We start from the raw sequence: 18,715 nt of genomic DNA, 5'->3' as shown, positions 1-18,715 counted from the left end.
TCATTCATTCAATCGTATTTGTTAAGCGCTTACTACGTGCAGAGCACTGGACTGAGCGCTTGAGATGCACAGTTCGTTCATTGAATCGTCTCGATTGAGCTCCTACTGCGTGCAGAGCACTGGACTGAGCGCTTGGACTGTTCAATCCATTCATCGTTCATTTAATCGTCTCGATTGAGCTCCTACTGCGTGCAGAGCACCGGACTGAGCCCTTGGAATGCACAATTCCTTCATCATTCATTCAATCGTCTCGATTGAGCGCTTACTACGTGCAGAGCACTGGACTGAGCGCTTGGACTGTTCAATCCATTCATCGTTCATTTAATCGTCTCGATTGAGCTCCTACTGCGTGCAGAGCACTGGACTGAGCGCTTGGAATGCACAATTCCTTCATCATTCATTCAATCGTATTTGTTAAGCGCTTACTACGTGCAGAGCACTGGACTGAGCGCTTGAGATGCACAGTTCGTTCATTCAATCGTCTCGATTGAGCGCCTACTACGTGCAGAGCACCGGACTGAGCGCTTGGACTGTTCAATCCATGCATCGTTCATTCAATCGTATTTGTTAAGCGCTTACTACGTGCAGAGCACTGGACTGAGCGCTTGAAATGCACAGTTCGTTCATTCAATCGTCTCGATTGAGCGCCTACTACGTGCAGAGCACTGGACTGAGCGCTTGGACTGTTCAATCCATTCATCGTTCATTGAATCGTCTCGATTGAGCTCCTACTGCGTGCAGAGCACTGGACTGAGCGCTTGGAATGCACAATTCATTCATTCAGTCGTATTTATTAAGCGCTTCCTGGGTACAGAGCACTGGACTGAGCGCTTGGGAGAGTACAATTCATTCAATCGTATTTATTGAGCGCCTGTGTGCAGAGCACTGTACTAAGCACTTGGAAAGTACAATTCGGCAACAGAGAGACAATCCCTGCCTGACAACGGGCTCGCAGTCTAGAAGGGGGGAGGCAGACATCAAAAGAAGTAAACGGGCATCGGTAGCATCAATATGAATATATAGAATTATAGATATATGCACATCATTAATAAAATAAATAGAAAAATAAACATGGCAATATATACACAAGTGCCGTGGGGCGGGAGAGGGGTAGAGCAGAGGGAGGGAGTTGGGGCGATGAGGAGGAGCAGAGGCAAAGGGGGGCTTAGTCTGGGAAGGCCTCCTGGAGGAGGGGAGCTTTCAACACTTGTGCCCCCACCACACCAGTGGAAGGCAACCAAAAACACAAGACCCATTAAACAATCAATCGATCGACTGATCGTATTTATTGAGCATTTACCATGTGCAAAGCACTAAACTAAGCACCTGGGAGAGTACGCTATAACACCAAACTTGTCAACTGTGTGACGGTGGGCAAGTCGCTTAACTTCTCTGTGCCTCAGTTCCCTCCTCTGTAAAATGGGGATCAACTGTGAGCCTCACGTGGGACGACCTGATTCCCCTGTATCTCCCCCAGCGCTTAGAACAGTGCTCGGCACGTAGTAAGCGCTTAACAAATGCCAACATTATTAAACAGATACATTCCCTGCCCACAACAGGTTCACAGTCTAGAGGGGGAGACGCAACCTAGAGTCCTCCAGGTACGGGCAGGAAAAAGCATCTTCAAGACCTTCTCTGCTTAATTCATTAGTCTACTGATGGCATCGATTGAGCACTTACTGGGTGCAGAACACTGTACTAAGCGCCGGAGTAGATGCAAGCAAATCGGGTGGGACACAGTCCTTGTCCCACATAGGGCTCACAGGGAAAGGGGCTGTGTCCAACACCATTTGCTTTTACCTGCCCCAGTGCTTAATACAGCTCTTGGCGTATAGTAAGCGCTTAATAAATATCACAGTTATTATTATTATTATCATTACCAGAGTCAAGCTGGTCCCAGATGAAGCCCATTCCAACAAGAACAAAGAGAGGTAAAGGCTGAAGGAGGTCTCCTTCGCACCAAGAAGTGGCCTGGACAAGTGGATAAAGCACGAGCCGGGAATCAGAAGGACCTGGAGTCTAATCCCACCTCCTCCCCTTGACTTCTGTGTGACCTCGGGCGAGTTACTTCACTTCTCTGAGCTTCAGTTTCATCATCTGCAAAATGGGGGTGAAAATTGTGAGCCCCGGTCGAGACAGGGACTGGATCCAACCCAATTACCTTCTATCTACCCCAGTGCTTAATAGAGGGCCTGGCACATAGTAAGCGCTTAACGAGTACCATGAAAAAAAAAATAGCGTCTCAAAAACCAATCCTCTATTGATAACCCTGCTCCTGTGAGGAGGTCAAGTTCCAACGTACGTTTCGGCTGAAGGATTTGGGGAACCGATTATGTGGCAAGACCAGGGACCGTATCAGAAACAATAACACCGACAGAGGAAAACAAAGGGTGTTGGGTAACTGGTTTCTGTAATAAGGTGCAATTCTTTTCGATTGGAACGAAATGCGAGATGTAGGGCAGGACTCCAGCCTGCCTTTGAATGTGAGGTAACTCCTCACCTAAAATATACCTATGTCTCCATCTCCAGCCCACCGTGTAGCTCATCTCACCCTTCCGTGGAACGACGGCTGGAGAAGCGGCGCGGGCCTGGGAGTCAGAGGACCTGGGTTCTGATCCCGACCCCACCGCTTGTCTGCTGTGTGACCTCGGACAGATCATTTCTCCGCGCTTCTGTTACCTCATCTGAAAAAGGGGGATTAAAGCCTTTACCCTACTACTTAGACTGTAAGCCTCCCAAGGGATGGGACTGGGTCCAACCTGATTAGCTCGTGTCTGTCCTAGAGCTGAGGACAGTGTCTGGCACACAGTAAGTGCTTAAGAAATACCACTAAAAAAACAAAAACAAAAAAGAGGAAGATGGAAAAGCACCCTAGCTCAAAAAAGAAGACAGAAGGCTGGCAGTTCAAGATAGAGAAGCAGCATGGCCTAGTGGATAGAGCACGGGCCTGGGAATCGGAAGGACTTGGGTTCTAATGCTGACTCTGCCGCTTGTCCGCTGGGTGACTTTGGGTAAGTCCCTTAACTTTCCCATGCGAGTTACCTCATCTGTAAAATGAGGATTCAAATTGTGAGCCCCACGTGGGACATGGATTGCGTCCACCCTGATGAGCTTGTATCTACCCCGGCGCTTAGTACGGTGCCTGGCGCATAGTAAGCGGTTAACAAATACCATTAAAAAAAAATCCCATGCTCAAGGACAGCTGTGTGGACTGGTTCTGTGCAGCCCTGACCTGGAAGGGGCTTGGGGGTTCACCAAGGGTTCAGTTCAGCCCAGGCAGCTTGGGGATTGATCAAGCAATCAATACCATTCATTCAACCATATTTATTGAGCGCTTGCTGCGTGCGGAACACTGTACTAAGCACTTGGGAGAGTACAGTGCAACAACAAGCAGACACTCCCCTGCCCACAAGGAGCTACTGAGCACTTGGTCTGTACAGAGCTCTTGGGAGAGTATTATAGAGTAAAAATAGATTCAATCTCTGCCCTCCGTGAGTTTACAATCTAGCGGGGGACTTCAGGCTGTAGGTATCCAGAGGGAGTGGGGATCCAAGCTGGAAGAGTCCCTGGTTTGGGGGCTCCTCTAGGGATGGGGAGATTCTCCCCGCTAACTCCCACCCAATCCACCGTGGGACATCCATCTCATCAGAACCTCCTTCCCCCCCCCAAGTCCAGTCAGTCAGTCGTACTTATTGAGCACTTACCGTGTGCAGTCCACAAACAGACCCATTCCCTGCCCACACTGAGCTTCCTCTAAGTCGATTCTGCTATCACCACTGCCATCATTATCATTGCCTCTTCAGTCCTGGATATGCTTTTAAAGCCCAGATAAAAATTTAGGAATGTACAATGTAACGATATAACAGACACACGCCCTGCCCACAGTGAGCTTACAGTCTAGAGGGGGAGACAGACATTAATATAAGTAAAATTACAGATATGCACAGATACGTGGGGCTGGCGGGGGGATGAATGAAGGGAGGAAGTCAGGGTGACGCAGCAGGGAGTGGAAGAAAAGGAACAGAGGGCTTAGGCCGGGAAGGCCTCTTGGAGGAGATGTGCCTTCAGTAAGATTTGGAAGTGGGGGAGAGTCACTGTCCGTCGGATCTGAATTGTTGCCGACCTGTTCATCCCAAGTGCTGAGTACAGTGCTCTGCACATAGTAAGCGCTCAATAAATACTATTGAATGAATGAATGAATATGAAGAGGGAATCCCCCGGTGCCTACTGGTCCTTTGAGAAGAAACCGGCCCAGGTCTCTCGATCCTCAAGGTGGTCCGGATGTGGGGGAGGGGGGGGCCCCCCAAAGACACCTCAGGGGTGCAGGCAATTCCACCCTCGCCTCACTATAAGCCCCCGGGTGTTCCACCCCGTCAGGATCCCGGCAACGTGCGTGACTGGGCTGGCAAACGCTGAGGGGAAAATCCAAAATTGGATTCTTTTTGTAAATATCCTCTCCTGCCCCGTTGTGTTTTTCCCTTGTAAAATGCCCTGAAACTTGAAAGTCTGGATTCACTACATCTCCTGGTAGATCTCCAAGACAATTAATTAAGAATTAACAGCCAGCAGATTGTATCGCCTTGGGAACTTACTCAACAAATCGAAGGCTTAGACAAGGACTTCTTCCACTGCCCACAGCAGAGATCTGGAGGGAGTTTGCTTTTGCTCAACCTGGTTTCACCCCCGCCCAGTGATGGGGCCACCCATGAGATGGTTGTCAACAAACCCGGGAGTAAAAAAAAAACCATTAGGGTGTCAAGTCTGAAAGTGTCGCTGGGATTTCCTAAAATCGGAAGGGGGCCACGTCCTTTCGGGGGTCAATAATAATAACGCTAACAATAATAACAATAACTGTAGTCATTGTTAAGCGCTTACTTTGTGCCAGACACTGTACTAAGCACTGGGGTAGATACAAGAAAATCAGTTTGGACACAGTCCCTGTCCCACATGGGGCTCACGGTCTTAATCCCCATTTTACAGCTGATGAAACTGAGGCACGGTGAAGTTAAGTGACTTGCCCAAGGTCCTACAGCAGACGGGTGGTGGAACCAGATTAGAACCTAGGTCCTCTGAATCCCAGGCCCGTGTTCTTTCCATTAGGCCTTGCTGCTTCTCTGTCTATCGGTGGGGCTCACGGTCTTAATCCCCATTTTACAGCTGATGAAACTGAGGCACGGTGAAGTTAAGTGACTTGCCCAAGGTCCTACAGCAGACGGGTGGTGGAACCAGATTAGAACCTAGGTCCTCTGAATAATAATAATAATAATGTTGGTATTTGTTAAGCGCTTACTATGTGCCGAGCACTGTTCTAAGCGCTGGGGTAGACATAGGGGAATCAGGTTGTCCCACGTGGGGCTCACAGTCTTAATCCCCATTTTACAGATGAGGGAACTGAGGCACGGAGAAGTTAAGTGACTTGCCCACAGTCACACAGCCGACAAGTGGCAGAGCTGGGATTCGAACTCATGAGCCCTGACTCCAAAGCCCGTGCTCTTTCCACTGAGCCACGCTGCTTCTCCGAATTCTCCGAATTCTCTGAATCCCAGGCCCGTGTTCTTTCCATTAGGCCTTGCTGCTTCTCTGTCTATCGGTGGGATTTACTGAACGCCTACTGAGTGCAGAGTACCATACCAAGCGTTTGGGACAGTATAATTCAACAGAGTCGGTGGACGTGTTGCCTGCCAGTAGAGAGACTGCAGGCTAGAGGGGAAGGCAGACATTAAAATAAATTAAAGGCAGGCACATAAGGGCTAGCAGGGGGGCCAAGGTGAGGGTGACTATCAAGTGCTTCAAAAGGGCGGCATGGGAGAGAGTCGAGGGCGGAGACTCACGTTTCCTGCATGGAAGGAGACAATGATAAACCACTTCCATATTTTTTGCCGAGAAAACTCTATGGATACACCACCAGCACTATCGCAGATGCCAAGTGGGGCGTTCTGGGAGAGATGTGTCCATGGAGTCGCTATGGGTCGGAAATGACTCGCCAACACAAGACAAGAGAAGACAAAGGGCCCAGAATCAAGTGCACAGGCGATGCAGAAGCAGAAGAGAGTAGAGGAAATGAGGGCTTAGTCTGGGAAGGCCTCATGGAGGAAATGTGATGGTGTGGGCAGGGATTGTCTTTCTTTACTACTGAACCGTACGCTCCAAGCGCTTAGTACAGTCCTCTGCACACGGTGAGTGCTCAATTAATACGACTGAACGAATGAATGAATCAGTAAGGCTTTGAAAATGGTGAGAGAGGTGGTCGGATATGAAGCGGGAGGGAGTTCCAGATCGGAGGGAGGACATGGGCAAGGAGTCGGTGCCGTGACAGATGAGATCGAGATACAGTGAGTAGGTCGGCAGTTAGAAGAGTAAAGAGTGCGGGCTGAGTTGTAGTAGGAAATCAGCAAGGTAAGGTAGGCGGGAGGGAGCTGATTGAGTGCCTTGAAGCCGATGATAAGGAGTTTGTTTGATGTGGAAAGCCATGTTAGCTGTGGTTGGGAGCTGTGATTGATTGATGGATCCCCCCAGATTCCAATACACCTTATATGAGATCCCAGTTAAACAGCCTTGCAACAGATCCCGTTTTACCTTCTAGGGAGTCCAGCAAACTCAGGCTTCACCAGATCTCATTATACTTTTATGAAGATCCCAGCAAACCCAACCTTCACCAGATTCCATTTCACCACACAGCAGAGCTCAGCTAACACAGCCTTGACCCGAGACACCGATTCAGGAAGCACTCCTTAAAAGTCAACGTACAATTATGGGATTTTTTATTTTATTTTCAAGGCCACACCCCGGAAACCAGATGTGGACTGTACAGGTTTGCCTGACAGACCTCCACAAATAGGAGAAAAAGAAAGAGGTGGCGAGAGACGGTGAAAGGAACGAGAGAGAGTCTGCTGTGTGACTTGGGTAAGTCACTTAACTTCTCTGAGATTCAGTTACCTCATCTGTAAAACGGAGATTAAGACTGTGAGTCCCATGTGGGAGAGGGAATGTGTCCAACCTGATTAGCTTGTATTCATTCATTCAATCGTATTTATTGAGCGTTTACTGTGTGCGGAGCACTCAGTGCTTAGTACAGTGCCTGGCACACAGTGAGAGCTTAAAAAAGAAAAAAGAAAAATTAGGCACCGTGAAAATATTGCCGTGGCACAGTAGGGAGAGTAAGATAGGTGCACCTCAAGGACCCCAGTGAGAAGACTTAGATTCAGCGATACAGCATGAGTTTTCTTTTAAGGCAAGGTTTCCTCAGAACACAGGCCCTGTGTTAAAGAGAGCTGGGAGTTTTCTCCAGAGAAATATTCATTTAACAAATCGAGCCTTGTGGCCAGTAGAATATCGCATCACAGACATCCTTGTTTAGTTTGAACTGGGCTTGAGCTCAAATTGGACCAACTGCTAAGGCATTTCAATGGTGATAGTGAAAACACCAATCCATGCATCTGCTTGCTTTGAGCTATTTTGGGGGGGGTGTGAAGAAAATTCGAAAAGAGACACCAGGGTTAGGTTTGAAATTCCATCTACCTGGATTCCGAAAAGGCCCCAGAAAAATCATTTCGCTCTGAATTGCTAGGGAAAAGCTACACAACACCCTCCGGCTTCTAATACGTGAACACGGTATACCGAATGGGAAAATGCGCATACCAAAATTAGGGAAAATAGGAGGTAAAGGAGATCATAGACCCACTCCACTTTTATAGCCTCTTCCGCTCAAGAGGCATCCGGCTCAGAATCCTCAATGGAATTTATTGAATGCTTACTGTGAGCAGGGCATTACACTAAGTACTTGAGTAAAACACAACAGAGTTGATAGACGCAATCCCTGCCCACAAGAAATTTACAATCTACCCGAGGTTTACTTGCTTTTCAGCTGTTGCACTAATTATTTCAATTTAGCAACCTCGTGTTCCTGAGGTTTTCTTGATATAACATCAGCACAGAAAGGCAGCATGACCTAGTGGAAAGATCAGGGGCCTGTGAGTCAGAGGACCTGGGTTCCAATCCTGGCTCTCCCATGTGTCTGATGTGTGACCTTGGGCAAGTCACTTATCTCCTCTAAGCCTCCGTTCACCTGTTCTCCCTCCTACTTAGAATATGAGCCCCCTGTAGAACAGGAACAGATGATAGAAACAAGACATATATTGCCTGCCCTCACAGAGTTCACAATCTAGAGGGGGAGATGGACAAACAAAAACCATTTACAAATGGTCTGGTTAAAAGGATAATAGGAAATGGATCAAGTAGACTGTAAATTCGTTGTGGGCAGGGATCGTGGCTACCAACTCTGTTACACTGTACTCTCCCAAGCACTTAGTACGGTACTCTGTGCAAAGTAGGGGCTCAATAAATATCATTGATTAAAGTAGAGCAGAATAGTAGAGCAGAACAATTATCTCAGAATATAAAATGAAATCCAGATTAAAAACATACACATATACACGTGCTAAGGATTAGGAAATAAAGTCAAATACCTAAGTGTTATGGGTGGCATTTGGTTCCAGTAGAGTGCCGTGAATTCATAATAATAATAATGTTGGTATTTGTTAAGCGCTTACTACGTGCCGAGCACTGTTCGGAGCACTGGGGTAGATACAGGGTAATCAGGTTGTCCCTCGTGAGGCTCACAGTCTTAATCCCCATTTTACAGATGAGGTAACTGAGGCACAGAGAAGTGGCAGAGCACTTGCCCACAGTCACACAGCTGACAAGTGGCAGAGCAAAGATTTGAACCCATGACCTCTAACTCCGAAGCCCGTGCTCTTTCCACTGAGCCATGCTGCTTTTCTTGGAAGAAGTGGGATTTTAGAAGATGGGGAGAGATGTGGTCTGATAGATTTGTGGAGGGAGAACAGAGTGAGAATGGGGAGGTGGGGTGGGGAACCTTTTTTTTTGTCAATGTAAACTTGCAAACAATTTCCAAGTCACTTTGTAACCCAAAAAAACATTTAGGAGAAAAATCCCATCCATCCTACTCTTCCACTCAACTCATGTGGATAACAGTCATCACTATTATAGAAATTTATCTCCAATCAGGACTCCTCTTCTGGGTTGTTTTTTTTAAAATAACTCCTAAGCAGAGCCCACTAGATGCAGCATAAAACAAAATTAGACCATCTTTCTGCCTCAGAAGAGCACACCCACATTAGAAGAAAACAATAAATAATGAAGATGAAATAAACTGCCAACAACATTAAGTCTTCTGTCGATGCCTCCTGAGATCTCAAAGTGGCTCAGAATACGCTTTCTGGAAGATACGAACAAGCAAGTTTCCTGAAAGAATCAGTGAACAGTAGGTATATTCTCTAACAGCCCGGTGACTCATGGTTATGGTCACCTAAGATCTGATTTCAGCCATGGACTGCTATAAATTTGGAAGTGGCTAGGACCAGATCAGGACAGGAGATGAAATCATCTCCTGGACAGGAAGCTGCACCGTCACCTTGGAGTCATCCTTAATAAAGACGGAGAATGAAAGACCCGTTCCCACTGGGGCTTTGGGGGGGGGGGGGGGAAATCAGATATCCTTTCCCTTACTCCCCTTCTGGGTTCTCCCGCTCCCTTGGCTTTAGTGGGGTAGGGATGTCAACTAAAGACCCGCTTGGGGAATCCAGTTACCTGTGCCGCGTGATGCTGACTGCCCTCTTAGTGGAAGTAACAATATCATTATATCCATTCAGCTTCAACGGATGCAAAACACTTTACTAAGTGCTGGAAAAATTATGTGGATGATAATTATTCGCGGTAAATGAAGAGGAGAGCTTGAGGGAGGAGGAGGGAAGAGAGGGAGAGAAGAGGAGGGAGAGGAAGGGAGAAAGAGAGAGGGAGAAGGAGAGGGGGAAAAAAAGGAAAGAGAGAGGGGGGAAAAGGGAAGACAAGGGACAGGAAGAAAGAGGAAGAGGGAAGTAGGGAAAGAGAGGCAGCTGTCCGGGGGACTGTGTCTGACCTGAGTGACAGGAGCATCCTCATGATGCTATTTTGCCTGGAAAAACACTTTGCAACTTTGTCTGAACTCTGAGTCTGGATTTCAGGTTCCCTATAGGAGGCTTTTAACAAAGAGGGCCTGACTTTCCACACACCAGCAGCAGCAGTAGCAGCAGTAATGGAACTTACTGAATGCTCACTGTGGGCCACGTCTAGTGCTAAACACTTGGGAAAGCACACCAAGATCAGCACAGGCTCGCTAAAATCTCCTTTCCATGAAATCTGTGTACTGTGCATTTCTCGTTTATTTATTCATTTGTTTTATGGTACTCATTAAGCACTTAAGATATGTCAAACACTCTTCTAAACATTGGGGGAGGTACAAGTTAATTAGATCAGACACTGTCCCAGTCCCGTGTGGGGCTCACAGTCTCAAGTAGGAGGGAGAACAGATACTGAATCTCATTTTACAGATGAGAAAACTGAGACACCGAAAAGTGAAGTGACGGGCCCAAGATCACACAGCAGAGCGTTGGCAGGTCAGGGGTTAGAACCCTGGTCCTCTGACTCCCAGGCCCCTTCTCTTTCCAGTAGGCTATGCTGCTTCTCAGCGGCCTTGCATTTTCCCAGCTTCCCTTCTTTGCGTCCAGTCCCTGCCGGCTTGGCTTAGACTAGTCCAGCGTGAATAAACTACTGTTCGGGTTCTGGGTGAATGTCGGCCTTCTGAACAGCAGTTCTGTTTCATGGTCTACCTCAGCCTCATTATAAGGAGATGGTCTCCTTCCTAAAGGCAGGGTTGTGAGACTCAGCCGACCACAGGAATGACAACAAGCTCTCACGGGGGTTTCTGAGAGCCCCCCTTAACTGCCCCGTTAAAAGAAATCTAACTTGGTCTCGTTCCGCTGCCGGAGTAAGGAGACTTCCCCATAACCAAAGAAGCCGTGTGGGCTAGCGGACAGAGCACGGGCCGGGGAGTCAGAAGGACCCGGGTTCTGATCGCAGCTCCGCCACTTGCCTGCTACTGTGTGACCCTGGGCAAGTCACTTCACTTCTCCGGGCCACGGATCCCTCATCTGGAAAACAGGGATTAGGACTAAAAGGGCCAAAGGCACGTAAAGAAGACTTCCTAGAGGAGGTGGGTTTTTAGGAGGGTTTTGAAGATGGGGAGAGTTGTGGTCTGACCTGTTTGGGCAGGGAGATGGGGGAGGGTGTTCCAAAGAGAGGAAAGGGCACAAAGAAAGGGTTAATAAATAATAATAATTGTAGTATTTGTTAAACACTTCTTATGTGCTAAGCACCGGGGCAGATTGCTAATCAATTCCCACATGGGGCTCACAGTCTAAGTTGGAGGGAGAACAGGTATTGAATCCCCATTTTGTAGATGAGGGAACTGAGGCAAAGAGAAGTGAAGCGACTTGCCCAAGGTCACCCAGCAGACAAATGGTGGAGCCAGGATTAGATACCAGGTCCTCTGACTGCTAGGCTCTCGTTCTGCCCATGAGGTCATGCTGCTTCTTGGCGGGGGGAGAATTGAGAAAAGGCACGGTGCCTGCTGTGTGATCTTGGGCAAATCCTTTCATCTCGCTGGACCTCAGTTATCCCATCTCTAAAACGGGGGTTCAATCCTACTCCCTCCTACTTAGACTGTGAGCCCCATGTGGGATAGAGACTGTGTCCAACCTGATTAATTTTTATCCACACCAGCGCTTAGAACAGTCCTTGGCACAACATAAGCACTTAACAGCTACCATAAACATCATTATCAAAGAAGACCGATTCCACCATGCCAGTGAAGAGGCCAGTTTCCTCCGGTTAGCCACGAGGTCCTCTTTTCCAGGATTCTTCAACAGATGGTTGGAAAGTTTTATTGTCGGGGAAACAGTGCATTCGTTCTATTCTTAATCGCATTCTTCAGAAACTTGGCATGCCAGGAGAGCAAAGGGCAGTCAATGAATCTGCCCAAGTCATTTTTACCCATTTGAGACACTGACGTTGCGATGCTCAGATGCAATGAAATAAAACGTTTAGTTTAGTGCCCTTGTGATTTTTGTTATCGGATTCAAATTCTGGAGGAGTGTGTTGAAGCAGCAATGTCCTAATTAGGAAGTGAACTGTCATTTTTATGTCCTACACTGATAATGTAACTAATAACTGGAGACTAGATGAACGGAGGGGGTCCGGGTGAGACATGGGCACTTAGAATTTTGCTTCTAGCCCTTTCTCAAGTAAAATTCAGGGCCTGCCAGTGCTTCCACTAAAATCCGCTCTTAGAGAAGAACATTAATCCTCTTCTTAACTAGGTAATGAACATCATGGCCTGGTGAAAGGGCATGAACCTGGGAATCACAGGACCTGGGTTTTCACCACTCGGTCAGTCAATCGTATTTACCGAGTGCTTACTATGTGCAGAGCCCTGTACTAAGCCCTTGGGAAAGGACAATAGAACAATAAACAGACACATTCCCTGCCTGCTCTTTCCACTAAGTCACGCTGGTCCCTTGGAATATTTAGCTTTTTTTAGGATGGAGGGACTTTTTCAGCTCAAAGGATCAGAATAATTTCCTCCGCATCCCCTTTCAAAGTGCTAGAAGAGTGGTCAGAGAAACACTGCTTCTATCTGACCATATTTTCTGTCCCTCAGCCCCAACCGGACACAGAAAGAAGAAAGCATTTCCCCTGCAACCTGGATCACCATCCCCTGCTACGTGAGCCAAAGGAGAAATCATCATTAGTAACAAACATTAATAGATCTTTTACCTTCTTTCATGGCAGCTCACAAAAGGCAAGGGAATCCAAAACCTGTAATTAGAAGAGCTTGGAAAGGATGGACTCAAAGATAAAGTCAAAAGTGGGGTTTTCCACACCATTAAAGGAACAATGCCAGGGATTTGAACTCTTCTCAGGTAAAAGTTATACAACCTACACGTGACATTTTATATGCTTATCAGGCATAAGCACAAGAGAAATGCGTGTCCACAGAGAAGTAGCAGGGCCTAGTGGAAAGAGGTAAAGGGCCTGGGTTCTAATCCCTGCTTTCCCACTTGTCTACTCTGTGACCTTGAGCAAATCACTCAACTTCTCTGTGCCCCAGTTACCTCATCTGCAAAATGGAGATTAAGACTGTAAGCCCTAAATGAGTCGGGGACGTCGTCCAATCCAATTATCTTGTACCTAGTACAGTGCTTGGCACATAGTAAGGGTTTACCAAATACCATAAAAATAGATATACAAAGAGAAGAGGAGAATAGAACGAACATCGACAGCCAGAGACACTTCTTTAAAGTCGAAACCTATTTCAGGGATCCAGCCAGGTGCAATCATATATAAATTTCACTGCCCTTGCTAACTGAAATCAAGAAAACAATGGAGGGAAACATGAAAGAGGTTTTTCAGGCTTTTTTCAGTTGTAATAAACCTTACCGTGGTAAAAACAAAAACATTTCAAATAAGTAAATCTTGAGTGTCATAGAATTAAGCTCTTACTAGATCAGGAAATAAGGAATTACCTCACACTTCCCCCTTCCCATCCTTCCTTCTCCCTCACTGAAACTTGGAGGTGGGATTTCACCTAAACCTCAACTTCGCAACAGCGCCATTGTTAAACTCTTACCAGGTACCGGTGGGGTACAATGGGGGAGTTACAAGATAATCAGGTTGGACACAGTCCCTGTCCCCCATGGGGCTCAGAGTCTAAGCGGGAGGGAGGAGGATTTAATCCCCATTTTACAGATGACATAACCAAATCACGGTGAAGCCAAGCGACTTGCCCGAGGTCACACAGCAGACAAGTGGCAGAGTTAGGATTAGAACCTAGGTCCTCTAACTCTTAGGCCAGTGCTCTTCCCACTGGACCACGCTGCTTCCTGAGTTCCGGTTCACAGTTAAAAGTCAGCGTCTGTTGGACTTAAGGAAATTCTATCTGTGGGCGGTCTTCCCCATCACAGGAGCCCAGCGCTGACTGAAATATTTGTGTAGGAGGGATGGATTTGGGAAAGTGGATTGCCCAATCAGCACGATGGAGAACTGATGTCAAAACGAAAATGGAATGCCGAATTACCAGACTTTCCTCTTGGGCGTCTTAAGACATCAAAGTGTGCCAAAACTCTCCCTCATGCTTTAGTCAAACGGAGTCAAAAATTCTCTCAGTTCACAGTTGTTAGGAATATGACCTCTAAATTGCCACTGGTAAGGGCCATTCTAAAGAGGAAAATTCTAAAGGGTAGCGCTCCATTCATTCATTCATTCCATCGTATTTATAGAGCACTTACCAAGTACAGAGCACTGTACTAAGCACTTGGGAGAGTTCAACAATAAACAGACACATTCCCTACCCACAAGGAGTTTACAGTCTAGAGGGGCAGGCAGACATTAATAGAAATAAATTCAATAGAAATAAATTCCTCCCCACTCACCAACACCAGGCCCATGTAGAGAGAAGGAGAAGTGAAAAGTCAACAGCGGAGTCTGTTTCAGGTCCCCTTACAACAATAATAATAATAATATGTCAAGCACTGTGCTAAGTGCTAGAGTATATATATTATAATACCAGCTCTGCCACTTGCCGGCTGGGTGACTGTGGGCAAGTCACTTAACTTTTCTGTGCCTCAGTTCCCTCATCTATAAAATGAGGATTAAGACTGTGAGCCTCACTTGGGACAACCTGATGACCCTGTATCTACCCCAGCGCTTAGAACAGTGCTCTGCATATAGTAAGGGCTTAAATACCAAAAATTATTATTATTATTATTATCAGATCAGACATAATCCCTGCACACTTGGAATACTGTTCCAAATAGCCAAAATATGAGACTCAAGAATAGTTTTGATAGATTTGGGGTAAAACCCTAAGCATATGTTTTGTGGTTAAGAGCAAGAGATAATTAAGAAAGCTCCCTGCTGGTCGTGTTCCCATTGGGACAGAGCGGCAGGAGGGATGCTCTGGAGCTGTGACGGATTGTTTCTCAGAGGGTGACAGCCTCAACACAGAGTAGAGCAGGGAGGGTTTCCCGGTTTTTCTTTTTTCTAAATTTAGTGGGTCAAGTCAAATCAACACTAGTTGATCCTCGGAGATTTCCCCCTCTGGAGAGCTCAATCAATCGATCATATTTATCGAACACTTACTACGTGCATAGCACTGAACTAAGGACTTGTAAGAGTCCCATACAACAGAATTAGCAGACACGTTTCCTATCCACAATGAGCTTACATCTAGAGGGGGAGAATTAACTCCTCCAACAGAAACCCGCTACCCAAACAGGATATCTTACTTTTTTAAGGAAAGCTCATCAAACCGCGTATTGAAGGATAAAACTGGCGATGCTTCTTTTAATATTTTGAATCATTTAAATTATGGGTCTGGACCTAAAGTAGAAAAATATTGTTTCGTTTGGATTACAGGCCAAATCAGGTGAGGCTGCTGCAGTTATATAATAGAGTTAGAGTGACTTCAGGGCTATAGCTAAGATTATTCAGCTAAAATTAAAACAAGAGCAAAAAACTTAAAGTTCATAGCATTTGTTGTTCAAAAATACCCCCAAGGTTAGGTCATTTAAAAATTAAAGGTTCTTCCAACACCATTTACTTAAATATGTTTCTCTGAAAATGTGGATTTTCTGTTCCGCTGGGAGTAATATTTTCCAGTTTTGTTGAAGACAACCCGCAAAGGATTACATGTTGTACATATTCACTGAGGCCCAAGCTCATTATATGTAATACATAAATTCAAACTTGCGGACAAACAGTAATATCCGATTAGCTTGACCAGAGACCCCGCATTTTGGAATCTCCTGAATTTTGTTACCTCATTTGGATAATGATGGCACCAGCAGTTAAATGTAATCGATCACAGTGATATTTCTTAAGCACTTACTATGTGCAGAGCACCGTACTGAGCGCTTGGGAGAGTTCAATACAACCGAGTAGGTAGACACAGTCCCTGCCCACAGGAGCTTACGGTCTAGAGCGGGGAGGCTGACATTAATAGAAATAAATTAGGGACACGTACAAAAGAGCTTGTGGGGTGTGGTGGGGGCCGGGGTGCCAGGTCACTCCCTCAGAGGGGCACCCATTGAAGTATCAGGGTGTCTTATTCTATTTCCACTGCCTGTGGACATTTTTGTGTCTCTGCCATCTAAGTGTAAGCTCCTTGTGGGCAGGGTACTTCTACTCAACTTCCCAAATGCTTACTACAGCCCACTGTATTGAGTAGATACTCAATAAATCCCATTACTACTGCTAACACCTCGCCTAAACTACTTCACTAGACTGTAAACTCCTTGAGGGCAGGGTTTGAGTCCACTAACTCCCACTGTAGTCTCCTAAGCGCTTAATCCCCCTCTAGACTGTAAACTCTTTGTGGGCAAGGAACCTGCTGACCAACTCAGTTGTATTTACCGAGCACTTATGGCCCTTATGAGCTCAGAGACGTTAATATGAATAATTTATAATATAGAATTTAAAGCTACATGGCCTCCTGTATTGTACACTCCCAGGCGCTTAGTACAGTGCTCTGTGCACAGTAAGCACTCAATCAATACTACTGATTCATAATAGGAGAAATAGAAGCATCCTTGCTGCCCTTGGTGGAGAGAGAATAGTAAATCCAGTGGACTGTAGATCTGCTAGACTGTAAACTCCTTACGGACAACTCTGTTGTACTGCAGTCCCCCAAGGGCTTAATTCAGTGCTCTGCACCCAGTGAACGCTCAATGAACACCAGTGATTGACCGATGATCAGACCTAAACGTATACGAATTATGGAATCGTCCCATTCCAATCCTGGAAAACCTTGGACAACCATTCCCTCTAAGGCATTTTGGAGGGGGCATCCCCTTTCCTCCCCTTCTTCCTCCCTCTCCCTCCTTCTTAAATATAAGATAGGCCTGCAATAGCCAAACACGCCTTCCAACGACAGATGGCAATGTATTCTGGGATTTTCAAACAGGATCGGGAGAGGCTCCGAAGACATCTGCCCAGGCTTTTTCGGAATACGTGGAATGTGAAGAAACGCTATAAGCCTTCAAAAGCTCTCCCATCGTCCCTACACTGAAGGAAAGGGTGGAGCAGGCTTACCTCCATTAATAATGATGGTATTTATTAAGTGCTTACTACGTGTCAGGCACTGTACTAAGTCCTGGGGTAGATACAAGCAAATCGAGTTGGACCCAGCCCCTGTCCCATGTGGGGCTCACGGTCTCAATTCTCATTTTATGGAAGAGGAAACTGAGGCACAGAGAAGTGAAATAACTTATCCAAGGTCATATGACAGATAAGAGGCTGAGCCAGGATTAAAACCCACAACAATCTGACTCACAGGCCCATGCTCTATCCACTGTGCCGTGTTGCTTCTCCATTGCTGGTAAGATGCTGGCTGGGATCCTTCTGCACCGAGAACTACCTCGCTGGTTTAACAGGGACTTTCAGAATCACGGGGCAACTTCAGGCATATGAAGATCAGTCTGAGAAAACTACATTGGGGATTCCAGACTAGGTTCATTCGATCATATTTATTGAGCGCCTACTATGTGCAGAGCACCGTACTAAGCACTTGGAATGTACAATTCGGCAACAGATAGAGACCGTCCCCGCCCAATGACGGGCTCACAGTCTAACTATCGTGGGAAGCAGCGTGGCTTAGTGGAAAGAGCCTGGGCTTCGGAGTCAGAGGTCACGGGTTCGGCTCCCGGCTCTGCCACTCGTCAGCTGTGTGACTGTGGGCGAGTCACTTAACTTCTCTGTGCCTCAGTTACCTCATCTGTAAAATGGGGATTAACTGTGAGCCTCACGCGGGACGACCTGTGGGAGAACAGTGCTCGGCACATAGTAAGCGCTTAACAAATACCAACATTATTAAATATCTTACCCCTGCCAGCTACCCTAAGCATTCAATCATATCCATTGAGTGCTTACTGTGCGCAGAACACTGTACTAAAAGCTCGGCAGAATACAATATAACAATGTAACAGAGTTGAGAGACACTTTCCCTGTCCACAAGGAGCTAACTGTCTAAAGAACCAGTATCAGTTGGCCTCGTTCGTGGTGTTATTTATGTTGTATTTGGAGATACCGAGGTAGATATCCTCATTATCCCCCCTCTAGACTGTAAACTCACTGTGGGCAGGAAGTATGTATTATAAGAATAATAATAATGTTGGGATTTGTTAAGCGCTTACTATGTGCAGAGCACTGTTCTAAGCGCTGGGGTAGACACAGGGGAATCAGGTTGTCCCACGTGGGGCTCACAGTCTTGATCCCCATTGTACAGATGAGGTAACTGAGGCCCAGAGAAGTTAAGTGACTTGCCCACAGTCAGCTGACAAGTGGCAGAGCTGGGATTCAAAGTCATGATCTCTGACTCCAAAGCCCGGGCTCTTTCCACTGAGCCACGCTGCTTGTACTCTCCCAAGCGCTTAGCACAGTGCTCTGCACACAGTAAGCGCTCAGTCCAATCAACTGTCAACCCAAGCTCCTACAACGCAGTGTTTCATTCACACAGAAATGCCACACTGTGGAAAAGTGGGTCTGAACTGCAAGCAGTATCCAATGCCTCACATGCGTGCCAAGCATTCAGACGATCAGTAGTATTTATGGAGCGCTTACTGTGTGCAGAACTCTGTGCTAAGTGTTTGGGAAAGTAGAGAAGCAGCGTGGCTCGGTGGAAAGAGCCCGGGCTTGGGAGTCATAGGTCATGGGGTCGAATCCCGACTCTGCCACTCGGCAGCTGTGTGACTGTGGGCAAGTCACTTAACTTCTCTGTGACTCAGTTACCTCATCTGTAAAATGGGGATTAACCGTGAGCCTC

This window comes from Ornithorhynchus anatinus, chromosome X2, assembly GCF_004115215.2.
Source record: "Ornithorhynchus anatinus isolate Pmale09 chromosome X2, mOrnAna1.pri.v4, whole genome shotgun sequence".
In the NCBI taxonomy this organism is placed as follows: Eukaryota; Metazoa; Chordata; class Mammalia; order Monotremata; family Ornithorhynchidae; genus Ornithorhynchus; species Ornithorhynchus anatinus.
Note: the sequence above shows the minus strand (reverse complement) of the source record.